The sequence below is a fragment of the Meles meles genome, chromosome 14, assembly GCF_922984935.1.
Source record: "Meles meles chromosome 14, mMelMel3.1 paternal haplotype, whole genome shotgun sequence".
Lineage (NCBI taxonomy): Eukaryota > Metazoa > Chordata > Mammalia > Carnivora > Mustelidae > Meles > Meles meles.
In genome coordinates this window covers 56070410-56088057 of record NC_060079.1, presented here as the reverse complement: position 1 = coordinate 56088057, position 17648 = coordinate 56070410, and positions in this window count along the sequence as shown.

Below are 17648 nucleotides of genomic sequence, written 5' to 3'. Positions count from 1 at the left end.
GCATTAATAAACTAATGAATAAATAACAGTAGTAATTGTTAATGTCAACATGGTGTTCATTTCACAAGAATTTAGGTCTGTATGTGAGAATTTTAAGACCAATGTGCTACCAGAATTTAAAAAATTATCTGGGGAAGAGAGTCACATACCTGTATTGAGTGATCACAGTGTCCAGTTATCTCATTTAATGTGCACAGCAATTCTTTATGAAAAGCATAATGGAGCATCTGCAATTTACAAGACACGTTGATTCATGACCTCACTGATTCTACCAACAAATCTGTGAAGACAGTATTATTTTGATAAATATACAAGTGATGACACTAAAGCTCAGAGAGAGTGGAAAATTTGCTGCAGGTCAAGTTAACCGTGCCAAGTTCAGGGTTTCTACCTAAATTCTCTGTCCATAAGAATAAATGTTCCACAAGTTAAATTTTGAAGTTCAACCTTTTCATGATATCACAAGGGTTTTAAAATCAACATTTGAGTTGCTAGCATTTTAAAATCACTACAGAAACAAATATTTCCAAAAAAGGATGTTTCAGAGCCTTTAAAATAGCCCTATCATCAACATTTCTTAAGTATACATAATGCAGCAGAAGGGAAATTTGATGTTTTAATACTTGGCAAAACATCAAAGTTTACTTCTTTAATGTGATGTATCTTTTAGTTGGTCATGACAGATTTATCACAACTGGATATTTTCCAAAAGTCATTATGCTTCTTAATCTATTCGTTTGAATCTTGGAGAGATTTGAATTGAACTCCAAATTTATGTAATTAAAACATTGAAGTTGAGATCTGTCTTAAAAAGGACTGAAAGAAAAACCGTTTTGACAAACAATTAATTATTAGAAAGATTCACTTAATAATTTGGGTTTTGATTATATTCATTGTCTTTTCCAGTAAGTATGTCAGTAGAAGACAGACAAGGAAGCTGTGAATAGATGTTGACATGCAGTGTCATTGAGAGTATGATCAAAACATTTGGTCAAGAACATGGGATTGGAATCAGATGGATTTGTCTCGGGTTCTCAATCTGTCACTTACTTGCCCTATGGCCACAGGCACGGACTTGCCTTCTCTGAGCATCAGTATCTACATCTTCAATGCTGGGGAAATACGTACCTCACAGTGTTTTTGAAATAAGATTTTAATGAAGTTAAACAGATAAGGAAATTAGGTGACTGATACATCATTGAGATGTCACTCAATAAATGGAAATTATTTCTATCATTATTTTAAACAATAAACCTTGCTAAATAAGCGACAGAGACTGATGTTTCTCCTATCTCTTTTATATGTCAGTACATAGGTAGGTCCTAATAAATTGGATAGAGGGAGAAACACTGAAAAGACTGGAAAGAGGTCAAACTGTCTCAGATATCCACTCTACTACAGAGTCATCTGCATCTTTGAGCATGTTTCCCCCCCCATCCTGAATTCTCCCCCTCATGCTTGTACCCTCTTCAGCTTTCCTTTTATGAGATAAGTAATATCTAAACTTTAACATTTCTGTCCCTATGTTTGGCTCTATTCCTACCTTGTTCTCAACTGGCTCTCTCTTCACATTTTTCTGATAATCTAATTCACCAAGATAGTTAGGTCTGTATTTCAAAATTGGACACTGATGCTGTTTTGTTTTATATTTTATTTTAAAAAAATGAATCTTCCAGGACACAGTTGTATAAAAATTAGCTTGTGAACTGATACCTCTTATCAAGGAGAGTTATTATTGTATGATCCAAGCTCCTCTAACCATTACATCTAACTAGAGATGATTATTTGTAGATGATGACGGGATATTTAACTCCTATTTACTAATAATGTGGAAATTACTTCATTTTATGGAGAAATAACCAATAATCCTCTATTTTCAGGGTGGAAAAACCCCACATTGTTTGTTTCTCTCGTCTTTTTTTCTTTAGCTCTTAAATACTGAGAAAGCAGCTCTTAGCAATAGGGACAGAGACGATACTGAAAAAGCACTAAAAATCAGATATGCAGAAGTGCAAACAAATGTCATCCATTTAATAACTGAGAGAGTCCAAGAAGCATTAGAATGCTAAATTGCTGTGAAGAGTCGGGAGGTAAATCCTAATCATTTCAAATATTTGTCACAAAGACATACTTCTGGATGAGTTAATAAACAAACATGCTGATGGATAGTAATGATAAAATCATGGTCAAGTGTTACTAATAAGGTAGAAATTAGTGAACAGATTCCAACTATTTCCTACATGCTTATTTCTTTAAATATTTGTTTTATAAGAGGATATTCTATGCGATTTTGTGTTTTCTCCACTCAGATGTTTAACTAAGCTTATTTTTAATTTTTATAAGCTGAGGAAAATTTACTATTGTATCAGGAAAAAAAATCTACTTGTATCATGGGTCACAGAACCTATGTGGTATGTGAGCTAAGAATTCAAAATAAAATCTAGAATGATAAGGGAAATTCCCATTTGAAAATTACTTAATATAAATCTTTGTAGGAATTTTCATAAGAGTTTCTTCATAGTGGAATTCTTAACATCTTAAAGGCCAGAATCTTCTAAATATCATTTATGTCCTACAACATTGTGTCAGGTCAGGTCCCTGTCCCCTCATAACACCCTAAACATAGCCACCCACTCTTCAAGGTGAACCTAGATCAAAGGACTCACATTTGTGATTGGACATGGTTTTCCACCAGAGGTAAAGAAAAAAGAGAGAACCTTTGAAATCTAAAAAATCCAAAGAAAATTTTCAAATATAAGATATAATAAAGATGCTCCCAAATATGAACTTAATTAGCATTATATAAATTGATTATCTTGCGGATAGATTGACTTTTTAACTGCATATTTTAGTAAGTGATCAGAAGTGACACAGAATTCAGTCCTGGAAAGAAACATCATCTAACTCAACATCCACTGTTGAGTCATCTAACTCAACATCAATGTCTCTTATTGTTGGCTACTGCCAAAATCCACTATCCAACAATAAGAGACAGAAAAATCCTCATCAAACCTATGAAATAAATAAGATCTAATGACTGTGGGAGTCTGCAAGCTTCTAACCAAGAAGGAAGTGATCCAACATAAAATGTTAGGAGAGATATGAAGACACAACCAAGGACACATTAATAAGACTGTGGTGGAAACTCCTAAACAGCCTGGACCATGCCTGACTCTTCATCTTATTACTACCATGCATTTGGATAGTTAACACTTGTCTACTGAAAGTATGGTTAAAAGAAAAAGATGGGGGAAAGGGGCCTGAGAGGATGGCACCCATTAATTAACTATTCAACCATTGCCCACTTTCAGAAAACAGAATGATATTAAAAATAAATGAAAACAAAAACTCCTATCTATGTGGTTTTGGTAGCTATAATAATTGGAGATCTTCATAACTAGTTATGTTGGCTTTATTGGTTTTTTTGATTGTCCAAAGTACTTAGGACCAGGCAGAATCTACTTGCAAACTGGGTTTTCCCAGGTAAGAAATGATCATTCCAAATGGCAGGGCCTGGACTCTAACCTAGAGTAGAAACAGAGAGAAAGATGTAAAAGGAAACATATAAAGAAGTTATATCCAGTTAGGAACAGTGACATAAATAATTATAGGCCTGACAGTCAGAATGGTCTCAGAAGACACTCTAAAGAATAAATAATTGAATGAGTCAAATGAGTATATGAGCTGGAGTCAATTCAACAAGAATTTTATTAGGAATTTAAGCATCAAGGAAAAGAATTATTATATAAAGGACAAATTACAAAGAAAAAGTATAGCAAACCATTCCTTTCTCAGATATGAGATGTGACTTAAAAACTGGTAACCAAGTTATCATTCAAACACCATCCATGTTGATGTTCCCCCAACCCACAATGAGGGTAACCCAACATCAAAACAAATACACACATTCATTTTGTAATCCACTAATATTTCTGAGATAAATACCTCCTCCCAACTCCTAGAAAAGAGATATGCTAATAGCTACTACCTTTAGATTTAGGCAATTTATTCGCTTAACCAATATTCCTGAAAGCCTATCATATGCCCAAGGCACAATGAATATGGTGATGAACAAGAAAGAAAAAGTTCTTATCTGTGTAGGCTTATATTCTGGTCTAGAGACACAGACAAACAGTCAAATAGAAAAGTACAGTTGGGGGGAGCCTGGGTGGCTCAGTGGGTTAAAGCCTCTGCCTTCAGCTCAGGTCATGGTCCCAGGGTCCTGGGATCGAGCCCCACATAGGGCTCTCTGCTCCACAGGGAGCCTGCTTCCTCCTCTCTCTCTGCCTGCCTCTCTGCCTAGCTGTGATTTCTCTCTGTCAAATAAATAAAATATTAAAAAAAAAGAAAAGTACAGTTGGTCAGAGTAAGAGAAGCCAAGTATTAGAATAGGGTTTATTTTAGATACGTTGCTAGTACTGTTCTTACTCATGGCTTTTGTATCAGTCATAATTATTTTGACTACTATACTTGCTGAAAGATACCATGCTGAAATTAATATTATAGTTTTGTAATTTTGTACAAAACTGATTTTGTAAAAATTCCCCACTATGCCAATCCTAAGGAAAGGGAGGGCTATAGCTAGATTCAAAAGAGTCAGGTGGATAAACTCAAAGTTAAAAAAGCTCTTCCCCACCTCTCTCAGCTAGTTGGCTACATTTTCTTAACTGTGCACTGACTCCTGTCATTTAATAGGGGACACAAAGATCACCTATGATAAATTATTTCCCTGATCTACTTAAAACAATAATCACCACAGCCAAAATGACAACAAAACTATGAGAAGGCATTGCTAGGACCACTTAGGTCTGGTACTTCCCCATCAGTCAGCGACGGCTACCAAGGCAGGGTCATATGGTACAAAATGGACATTTGGATGATCTAGCCCTATATGTTCAAGACAGTTCCCAGAGAGGAAGAGACATGTGTGGGTCAGAATGGGTCACCAAGAATATTAATTATAATCAGATTGATTAAAAATTTGGGGGTTTTTAAAAATAAATGCCTTGCTATATAAACTTTGAGAATCATCAAACTGTGAGGAGGGTCAGATTTGGGGTCAAGACTTTAATTATAAAGTCCAATAAAAGTAGCCACTTCAGGGGCGCCTGGGTGGCTCAGTGGATTAAGCCGCTGCTTTCGGCTCAGGTCATGATCTCAGGGTCCTGGGATCGAGCCCCGCATCGGGCTCCCGCCTGTGCTTCCTCCTCTCTCTCTGCCTGCCTCTCTGCCTACTTGTGATCTCTCTCTCTCTGTCAAATAAATAAAAATAAAAAAAAAAATTAAAAAAAAAAGTAGCCACTTCAATGTCCTTATAGTACTTAAAGTTTCATTTTATTTTAGGCTCAGTTGTGCATGTACGTGTTTTAGATGTCCTATTAAAAAATAGAAATCTGGCTTTACATAAGGGCTTTAAAAAAACAGACAGGATATAGTCAACAACTATCATGACATTGGGCAGCAACTATTTAGATGCTGCTTGTCAAAAACAGCATCTGGAGACAGAATTTCTGTTTATCTTTGGCTTAACAAAAATCATTATTTTGCTGCTAAATATAGGCTTATGTATAATACACATTTAGTTTTGGTCTTTACCTTATAAGGTAAAAGTAGGTGTGGAAGTGTCATAAAATAGATAGTGTTACAAATTCCACTGGCACCAATAATAAGACCCAGCTGTGCATGTTAAACTCCTCAAAGACCAAACTTTAGGCACTGCATGCATTTAGCAAAGTCTCATTATTTCTGAGAACAGCTCAGAATCGCTAAAAGCTCTATTTTGGCACGTAACAGATGAATCAATAAAGGCTGGATTTTTAAAAATAGCTTTTTGTATGTACTTTACAAAAGTTAGTAAGTTACAAACTATTAAAATTTCTGACATGATTTTGGTCTCAGATATGTCCTACTGTGGACGATCTATGTCCACCATTGTGGAAGTGTCTATCTGAAACAATTTCTCCATCACAACACTATTGACTTCCTGAGAACAAACATCCAAAGAATGAAGAAATCATTTATACTAATTTGTGGTGCCATGTTATAGATGTTTAATAATAGTAAATATAAAATCTAAAAGAAGCATTCTGAAGTAAAAATCAGAACTGATACCACTGTGCTCCCGTTACCTATATATTCCTTTCCAAAAGTATCTTATTGGGAGAATACTTCATGCACGATAGTGCATTTTAAGAACTCACTGAAATTAACAAGGCATCTGAATCTATATAGCTTCATAACTGATACTAAATATACTATCTATATAACTACTTTTCACTGCTTTCCCTTTTCTTGATGGGTTTTCCATTGGTTATTGTGGAGTTGGTCATAAAGACCTCGACCAGTGGAATAATCACTGAAGTGGTCAGTCTTGATTTCATGATTATCATATAGTTGCTCATTAAAAGAAGGCAAGCCAGCACAATAGCCAATACCAATGATTGCACAGATTTAGCTATCAATCAGTTCATAAATATATCAAGCATATATAAGCAAGCTCTTGCTAGAGACTCCTTTATACAGTTTGACAAGTATTAGAAATTGTATAAATAAGAGTGATCTCTGGAATTTCCTAGACAGTCATTTGATTCCAGGCACCATACTGAAAGTTTTACAAACATCATAGAATTTAAACTTTTCAACTGAGGCACTAGTCTTTTTTGTCTTTTTTAGAGAGAGAGAAAGAGCAGTGGCAGGAAGTGGAGGAGGACAGAGGGAGAGGGAGAGAATCTTAAGCAGGCTGCATGCTCTGTATCCCTCCATGCCACCGGCCAGGTCACCCGCCATGCGACCTACTATGCATGGGGCTTGAGTTCATGAGCCTGAGATATGACCTAAGCCAAACTCAAGGGTTAGACATTTAATCGACTGAGCCACCCAGGTGCCCTAGTGGAAGCACTGGTCTTATTCCTCCTTTTACTTGAGAGATATATAGAGGTAAAACGGTTCACATGAGGCTTCTCAGCCAAGTGAATGACCAGGATTCAGAGTTGCCACAGTTCATACTCTTTTCCCTTTTCCAGGCCACGTACCTTGAAAAGGGGCATACATCTCTCCTGTTTCTAGTCCAGAGGTTAAAAAGGAGGGTTTTTATCAGAAAGGCATTGGAAAATTGGCCTGCCATATACAAATCAGTTTTAAGGGCCTTAACAAATATCTAGCCCACATCTCTTGGAACATTGATGTCTCATTGCTCCAAGATAGATAGATTAGTCCAACAACTTAATGGCAAATACTAGCCACAGAAAGGAAAGTCCCATAATATGTCTTTAAAAAAATAAAGGTCGCTTAAGAGAACAGAAGGTATATCATAAGACCAAGCAGAAGCCAATCTAATGCTAAATATCAAAGAATATTCATACATATATACGTATGGAAAGGTACATCCTACCACGACCAGACTTTATGTGTTTATCTTACCTTCTTCCCTGACATCATATTTGTTACCGGGAAGATAGAGTCCTATATATTTTGGTCCTCTCACTCACATGCTATAAGAATTTCTAATAATCAAAACACTTTGTGGTATTGGGCCCCACATTATATTTGCTCGTGCCACAGACAAGACTTTTGCTTGATTATTTCCCTTGTCTGCCACTTCCAGAAATCTGCTATTAAGAAGCAGCATAATGACAAGGACAGGAAATGAATCACTAACCTTTTGACCTTTGTCATTGTTTGCACCTAAAATTTAAAGCTGTTGCATGTTGAAATATAACTGATTTTTTCAACTAAAAATGCTTGTTGCTGGATGGATCATTATTGCCTTGGATCTTATTTCATCATTGCTAATGGACAACCTCTAAGTAAATTGACACAGAAACTAATTTAAAAGTTGAGGGCTCAAAAATGGTTGTCATTGTTCAATTAAGCATTAGAAATATTTTAAGGAATCCTTAGGACATTATACTTACATAATTTGGTGAAAATGTTACTAAGGCAATGACATTTTTGCCGTTGCTTGTTATCCCTACAACAAATTCAGCTTTTCCCTGGAGTAAAGGTAAGGACAGCATTGTTCTCAGACTTTATTTTCTCTTGATTTCCCCAGAAGCTGTGCTATGTCTGGAATTCCAAAGGAAAAAGGGCATTTTTGTTTTTCAAGCAAATTCATTTGCATTTATATACTTCAGATTAAACAATTTAAATATGTGTTTTTAGAGCTAATTTTAAGCCAAAACACACTGTTGATGCCTCCAGTGGTAAACATTTTCAGGAAAAGACATTCCCCTTGAAAACAAAGCTGCTTAAAATATCATGTGCTCTAGCTAATTTTACACCAAAAAACAAAACAAAACAAAACCCTGTCATGAAAAAATACATATAAAATATTTGGTAACAATACTGAAGCCACTCTGTGGTAACAAAAGAGATGAAATATTTCCTTAGAATATTTCTTGTTGGTAAATGAGGACCACCAAAGATCAGGTCACTTAGTTCTTGACGCAAGATAGTGGTTAACATTAAAGCTTTGAAAATATGACACACTACAGCAATATACAGTATCAAATCCACACATATATGTATATATAAGTGATAACTTATTTATCACCCAAATTTTTATGAAAGATTAACTTAATTGCTTGTTTACTTGCTTGCATATAAAAATTAAATATACCTAAATAACACTATTGGTTTTTTTTAAATAAATACTTGACTCCCTCACAACATATGGATTACTCATCATGAATATTTACATGGATGGAGGGATAAAAGAAGAAAAGAAATTATGACAGTCTTAGAATATTATAGCTTTTACTCAGGATAAACTTTATCCAAAGCATCCCAGTGATGATAATCATCACCTAGTTTTTCAACTACCTTGAAATTGGAAAAATATTATGAAAACTTTTCTATGAAGTTCCTGATTGTCAAATTTACTAAATGCCAAGTCTCTTATCAAATTGTCCAAAAGGGGGAATTTGTCCTAAATTTGCCTTGAGGACCCTCTGTGCCACCCCAGCCCTTCTGTGGCCCTTGACCTAGTTCATAGACACAGACTTCCCCATTCCTCACCCCTCCCCCCAGATGGGTCAGCTAACACCCTTCCTGTGCAATTTCAGGTCCATTCAGTTCCTACATGAATCCAGAACAAGGCAAGATATAGTTTAGGAGTCTAATCCTCAATCTAAACCTGCCTCAATTTAGAAATCTCTGAAGTCACTCCAGCTCCCAGATCAAGGACACTTGATCACTGCCCCCACAGTGATCCTTGACTCTCAGACTTCTACCACCAGGAATGGAGAACTAGTTAATGAAGAATAACCTTTCTTTTGAAGATGAGAGACAGATAGATGATAAATAGATATTTATCTTACATGTGCGTGAATATATTTAAATTAGCCTGAAGCTGTCAAAGTGTTACTAATGCAATGAATTTCCCAGTTCTCAGAGAACTGGGAAATTCAGAGAACTGAGCCTGTCATTTTGAGATTGCTTTTGTTGTCCCAGGCATTCAGTCCTAAAAAGAGGCAGGGCCAGGAGGACAAAAGTTGGAGTCCAGGACACATTGTGGGTGGGAGCCCTGGTAAAATGGCACCATTTGGGGTTGTAACTCCGAGGTGTTCTTTCTTAAGAGTCAGAAGTAAATAAGCTCTCACAAGGGCTGAAACTCAACTTTAAATCATGTGTCAGCAGCATGCACGTAGAACACCAGGGTCTCCACCTGCCCCCCACCCACGGCCCCCAACCAACCCCAGGGAAAGTTTTGTTGAAACCCTAGCAAATAATTCCTGCTCATAAGTTTTGGTCCAAGGCTTTTGCTCCCCAGTCTCTACCTGTGTTTTCCTTCTTGCCAACCTCAACCCATCTTCTCCCCAGCAGGATGATGCTTCCTGCTCACCAAACTTGGCCAGAGGTTGTGGGTCATCTATGGCCCAGGATGATGCAGTGAAATTCTCCACCACCCAGTGAGCCACAGCGACACTCTGCACCTTGGGGAGGAGCCCTCCTTTCTTAATGTTGACCTATGTTTGGTGCTATTTCTCAGCCATAGAGCATTCTTCAGAGTTATCTTAGTAGTTGTCATAGCAGCCTTGAAAAAGGCTCTAAATCATCCCTACCTCTTTGTCCATACCCTTGTGCAATCCCTTCCCCAAGAGTGTGAGCTGGACCTAGTGCCTTGCTTTAATAAATAGAATACGGAATAGGTGATGAGATGTCACTTGCAATATTAGCTTACAGAAAGACCGTGAGTTTCATATTGGGCACTGTCTCTCACCCTCTGGCTTGCTTGCTCTGAGGAAAACGAGGTGCCAGGCTGTGAGCTATGCTATGGAGGAGTCCACATGGCAAGAAACTGATGTTTCTGACCAGTGTTGGCTGTGGCCTGCCAACAGCCCCATGGGTGCCCTTGGAAGTATATCGGGGGTGGGGGGGAGACACTGAGTGAGCTGGAATTGCATCCCCCTCCAGTCAAAACTGGAGATGACTACAGTTCCAGACAGCCCTTTTGTGGGCCTGGTGAGAGACTTGGAGCCACAAATGAGCCATCCCCCAGTTCACCTCTACTGTATCCTCCCAGCCTGCCTGGTCTATGGCACCTAGCATCTCGAGTATTCTTCTCCAACTCCATTCTCACATCATTCGACCACTGTCTAGCTGTAGAGTGGAATTAATTTTCTACCCAGGCCCCCATCCAGCAGTTCTCTTTACTTTCTCAATAGGAAAAATCTGGTCTCAAGAAAGGTTCATAAGTGTCTTAGTTCATGAATGTGGAATTCCAGACATCAGGAAGTCAGAAGGAAAGGTATGCATTTGGATGGCTGTGAGGAGAAGTGGTAAATCTTCTCAGAAGTCTTGATATTATCAAATCCATCACAGGCCACACTGCCCAAGGGTAAATCCCTTCCCATTGCAATAGCCAAAAGATTTTCTTTTCTCATGAAAACTCTGGAAGATCCTTCAGGACTGTTGCTACAATTTACATTGGAAATTAACTTACTGATTTGTTCATTTGTTTGGCATCAATCTTTCCCACTGTATCAGAGTAGGAAATAAGAGGGGGGGAAAGAAAATCACAGTTTCAATCCTGATACGTTCAGAGATAGATTTATTATGTCATTTTATATCTTAACCATTCACATTTTTCTATTTGATGATATTATAAGCTATTTTCTGAAAGGATGTTTACTTTAAAATATAAATATTACAAATTTTTTTTGCAATTGGTAAAATTGCAAAATGGTACACTGCTATGGAAAACAGTATAGCAGTTCCTTAAAAAATTAAAACTTCTGTATTATCAAGCAATGCCACTTCTGGGTGTGTCCAAAAGAATTAAAAGCAGGTACTCAAAGAGATGTTTGCACACTCATGTTGGAGGTATTATAACAAAAATACCATAGACTAGGTAGCTTTTAAATAATAAGACATTTATTTTTTACAGTTCTAGAGGCTGTGAAGTCCAAGATCAAAGTTTACAGATTCAATGTCTTGTAAGAACCTGCTTCTTGCTTCATAGACCACTGTCTTGTTGTATCCTTAGTTGGCGGAAAGCACAAGGGAGCTCTCTGGGATCTCTTTTATAAGGACACTAATCCCATTCATAAGGGCTCTACCTCCCAAGGGTCCCATCTACAAATACCATCACATTGGGGATTCAGTTTCAACATGTAAATTTCAGGGGCACACAAATATCCAGTCTATAACATATATTGATTCTAACTCTATTCACAATAGCCAAGTGGTGGAAGCAACCCAAATAGCCATAGACAGATGAATGGATACACAAAAGGTAGGAAACACGCAGATGATGGCATATACGGAATATTATTCAGCCTTAAAAAACGAGGAAGTCCTATCGCATTCTACAATATGGGTGAAACTTGAGGACACGATGCTAAGTGAAATAAGCCAGTCACAAAAAGACAAATACTGATAGCTCCACTTACAGAAGCTATCTAAAGTATCCAAATTCATAGAAACAAAGTAGAATGGTGATTACCAAGGCCCACAAGGAGGGGCAAAAAGGGAATTGTTAATTTATAAGTACAGAGTTTCAGCTCTGCAAGATGAAAAAGCTATGGAGGTCTATTACCCAACAATATGAACATACTTACCACTACTGATCAGTATACTTATAAGTGATTAAGGTGGCAATTTTTTTACCACAATAAAACAAGCAAACAATACCAATGCAGGTATTCAAAAGATGAACCACGCATCTGGATTCGCTATTGCTATCCCTGCCTGCTACGTGGTACCCAGTATCTCTGCAGTACCCAGTATCTCTGCAGTGGCCCCTCAAATACCAGCCTCACACCCCCTGGTTACCTTTGGCGGAAGCATATCTCCTGTGCATTTCCTGTAAGATCATGTGAACAATTTCATTTGGATAATCCACACGCTGCTGAAGCCTTTTCAGAATCTGTATCTCCACGGGTAGCAAAAAACATTCTTCCTAGAAGGCCTGAAAGAGAAGAGGCATTTTCCTGTATATGCATCTCTAAGAGACATCCCTAGACAGTCTGATAAAAGCTTGGCACAGCTTTGAAAGCCCCTGATGATCCCTCACCTTGATAAAAAGACACCATAACTCTGAGTTACTTGTTATGAAGCTGGACATCAAAGTACTTGTCTAATGTACAGTAGAGAAACTTTCAGGAATATCACTGGTTCCCTTGACATTTTGCTTCAAGTAGATCTATCATCCTACAACTAGATCTTAAAAAATAAGGAACTTTCTAAAGATGTCAGCAGATTTTGACTAAAAAGATTCCATTAAATTCCAAAACTTAACTATTGGAGTTATTAAAAGTAACTCACTGATGGGGCGCCTGGGTGGTTGAGCTGGTTAAGCATCTGCCTTCGGCTCAGGTCATGATCCCAGGGTCTTGGGAGCCAGCCCCAGGTTGGGTTCCCTGCTCAGTGGGGAGTCCGCTTCTCCCTCTCACTCCATCCCTCCCCCCATGCTCACTCACTCACTCAGTCTCTCTCAAATAAATAAGTAAAATCTTTTTTAAAAAACCTCATTGATAAAATAAAATTTTTTTATTATTTTTAATTTAAATTCAATTAGCCAAGGTATACTACATCCTTAGTTTTTGATATAACGTTCAATGATTCATTAGTTGAATGAAATGCAATGTTTTTTTTTTAAAGAAACCCATAGTGACAATTCTCCCTTTTTGTGCCTTCTAGCATATTCTATGTTGTACTACAAAGAAATTTTCCTTTCTTTAAAGAAGTAGCAACTCTCCTTGATTCAATAGCAGATTGTTAAATCTCCAAGTTTCTCCTTCTCCTCCATTTCTAACTTCCTCTGACTATTTCACACCCTTTTGGACACTCCCTTAGGATATTAAAAGAGTGGCAGTAAGAAAGATGAAATTAAAGAAAATAGTTAGGATGACCCACAGATTCATCATAAATCATTTCCGATATAAAACCACAACCCCTAGAAGGACAGCCTTACATATGATAGAACTGTTCTAATAAAAAAAATACTGCTGTGTTTGGTCCTTGATTGAATGGCCTGAGAGTAATTTACTTAAGTGTCAAGGGTGCGCTGATGGAGCAAGAAAGCCAGGTCAGACTGCCTGCTTAGACTGGAATTCCTAATTCATTTTCAAAGTTGTGCCAGAGAGCTCTTGTGACAGGTTGAAGGAGTTTGCAGGCCACGTTATGCTCTTTTTTTTTTCTTTTGTTGATGCTGATATTAAAAAATACATCAAAGGAGGAAGTCTAAAAATTATTTAAGCTATAAGCAGGAGAGCAAATTCTTTAATTAAATCCTTAATTAAAATAGACCATGGCATGAAGTAGCTGAACTACGTTTCCTTTCTCAGACAGAAAAAAAGAAAGTGTGACCTTCCCATTTCTCATATTCTCTATAAGCAGAAAATAACCAATTACATCTTATTTCTAATTACTATAAGTCTATCAAATTTTCATGACTATGGGGGCGGGCATGGACTAGAACTAGGCACTATCAAGCAGTCATTGATAAAGTTTCAAGTCTTAGATTCTTTCTTTTATAAGCACACCTCTAATTTATGAACTTTGTTTCAGTTACAGAACCTGATAATATGTATAAACCAGGTTGAAAAAGTGGAAAGAATGTCTTAATAAAAATTTTAATAGGAACGGTGACCAAATCCAAACATTCAAATTTTGCTGCGTTAGAAGAGTAAATACATTTTCAAAAAGCCACACTAAGTACGGGTCCCAAGGGTGTACACTTTTGTCAAAACCCTTCAAGCTGTGCACTTACGCCCTGTCCATTTAACCATACCTAAAGTACACCTTAATTTAAAAAGAATTGAAAAAGCATCCTCCACCCTAAGCCCCAAAGAGCTCCAGTCACATAATATAAGAGAAAAATCCAAGAAAAAGAAATGCTCAGGCTGTTTGCCATTGATTGGTACAGTCACTTTAAATCTTCTTTATGCCCTTACTTCAACCACTATTTGATCACTGGATCTGTTCCTAAGGGAATGTGTGGAGAAGCAATTGAACCAACTCTTTCTGTGTTTTTCACACACCTTGTCCCTCAGCATTCATGATTTAAAGAATGCAAGGTAGATTTCGAGGGGTACATTCATATCAAGGGGATTACATGAAAGTAGTCACTTTTTTGTGGCTAAAAGGGCTTTTCTTTGTTCTCTTACCAGGGGAAAAGATTTGCTTTAGGCAAGCTCCCCATGGCAAACCACTTTGAGGAATGAATTCTGAAGTGCATTCAACCATGTCTTCATGACCTTGTAGTTAAAGCATTTAAAGGGGATAGTGGAACATTGTCCTTCGCCACCCTTTCTGTCTTTGATGGGTGATTTTAGCCAATCTGGGATTTTTATATACTTCCTAGGACACTTGAAAAAGTATCTTTGTAAAAGCAACTTTGTAAAAGATTCCACATTTACTAAGTAAACAACAAAGACAGAAGTCCCTAATAAATACTAAATTCAAAATTAATTCAGACGCAAAAATTTTCAGGAAAAGCTTCTTAAATTTGATACATTTTTTGCTCATATTTACAAATTAAGTTCACACAGTGCTATACTGGTAAACTTACAGTTTATCAATAAGCGATTTTAAGACATAAAGTAAAAAAACCTCGTATATGTAGTAGTATGGCCCAAGGCATGAGTAGAAGTAAAAAGAAAAAGGAAAAAAAAAAAAGTTGAGTTGAGCACAAGATCTCACTCTGCTGCTTGTCAGGCTGCTCTCCCATCAGACTGACCTATGAGAGGAAGAAGTATCTTAAGACATCACCTGATCCTTTCCCTCCATTTTACAAAAGGGGAAACAGACTCAATTTCTGTTATTTGATTAAGGTACTTCATGAGGATCAAATAATAAATTGTTGAAAAGGTCACCTTTACATTTTCACTCAACTTAAGGTTAAACTTCAACTGAGTATTAGGATATCTAAAAAAAAAAAAAAAACTTTATCAAAATAAGGAAAAAACTCTTCAGACTGAATGCAATTACTTTAATCAAAGGTACAGTCTGTGTAACCTGATAGTCTTGGGTCCAAATCCTAGTTCCACAACTAACTAGCCATGTGACTTTCAGTGAATTTCTGAAACTCTGTTTTATTTCCCATAAAATCATGAAAAATATGTATCTCAAAGACTGCTAGTGGGGAGGGTGGCAAGTGAGATCCTATGAAATGAGGTTTCTAGTCCAGGTAGTGGGACCCACACATAATATGTAAACAATATTGTATTTTATTTTATTTATTTATTTATTTATTTTTAAAGATTTTATTTTATTTATTTGACAGATAGAGATCACAAGTAGGGAGAGAGGCAGGCAAAGAGAGAGAGAGAGAGGAGGAAGCAGGCTCTCTGCCAAGCAGAGAGCCTGATGCGGGGCTCGATCCCAGGACCCTGGGATCATGACCTGAGCCGAAGGCAGAGGCTTTAAGCCACTGAGCCACCCAGGCGCCCCAACAATATTGTATTTTAAATTCCAGATAAGGAACGTGTATGTTTACTTTAAAATTATTTGGCTCTGCTCCTGACACTTATGACTACAATACCAAAATATAACTGAATAACTTGAAATGTAATTATCAAACCTATAAAAATTATTTCTTGAGCACAATGGTGGCAGGTACTGCGATGGTACCAAAAGAACCTGTCATTCTGTTCCTGTTCTGAAAAAGAAATCAATTCACATGAAACCAGTAGTGACCCATCAAAGTCTCATGGGATCAAGTGCTCTGTTGTTTTTAACAGTCTTAAAAGAAAAGAGAAAGATCCCAATGAGGCTCAGATCACCAGCATACCTCGTTTTACTGCACTTCCCTTTAGTGCCCTTCCCAGATGCTATGTTGAAGGCAACCATACATCGAGTCAGTCTATTGGCGCCATTTTTCAAACTGTGTTTCCTAAATTCCTGTCTCCCTGTCACATTTTGGCCATTCTCACAATATTTCAAGCTTTGTCATTACTATTACATTTACACTGTTGCCATCACATGATAGAATTTTATCAGGTGAAGAGTTTTTTCTTATAGATGAGCAAAGAAAGTGCTTCTTGAGAAGGAATTGACTCCTGGTAAAGATGTGGAAATGACAATAAAGGATTTAGAATATTCCATGAACTTAGTTGACAAAGTACCAGCAGGATTTGAGAGGATTGACTCCAATTTTGAAAGAAGTTCTACTGTGGCTAAACTGCTGTCTAACAGCATCTTACACTATCGAGAAATCATTCATGAAACAAAGACTCAAGTGATGTGGCAAACTTTATTGTTATCTTATTTTTAAAAATTGCCTCGGCTGCCCCAGCAGTCATCAGCTGCCATCCTGATCCGTCCACAGCCACCGACACCTCCACCAGCAAAAAGACGACTATTCGCTAAAAGCTCCAGGGTTGACTAATATTTTTAGCAATAAGGTATTTTTAAGTTAAGATAGATACACTTTTTATATATAACACTATTGCACACTTCATAGACTACAGTATGCTATAAACGTAACTTCTATATGCACCGGAAAACTAAAAATTTCATTTGGCTCACTTTATTGGAATATTTGCTTTATTGAGGCAGTGGGGGGGTCGAACCTGCAATATCTCTGAGGTGTGCCTAGGCATCCAGGATGGAGTGCATGGAACGTGAGTGAAGGTGCTGGTGAAGATGGGAGAATGAAAGGGACTTCATCTGCGGGAGCTCCATGCGTAATGTACGAGGAGAAGGCTTGTGCAAGAAGGACAAATCCCAAGCAGCAGAACAGTCATACTCCAAATGCACCCATATGATTCTTCATTCACATAACACTTTATATTTTTACTTAGCTATGAAGCAATTGAATGCTGACCTTTTTTTCCCAGACAGGGAGGATAAGTACTATGCCCAAAATAGCCAGATTTGGAATTAGCACTCACACCCCTAGACCACATTTCTCATTCCTTTAGCCTTACGCTTTCATTATGTTCTTTAGACCATATTTCACACTTAAAGTTCACCTTTTTAAATAGAAATTGACATTCCGCGTCTGCTTTCTCAGAAAGCATTGCATAGAAGGCAAAAATCTAAAATTCTTATCCCGTCTATAGTATTAATTGGCTATGGAGCCAAGAATGAACCCCCCAGTCTCTGGGTGAATTACTACATGGAATGGTTCCTCCTGAGCATGAAATTTTACAATCAGAATAGGGATTTAGCCAAGTAGAGGACAGCAGAGTAATATTCAACGT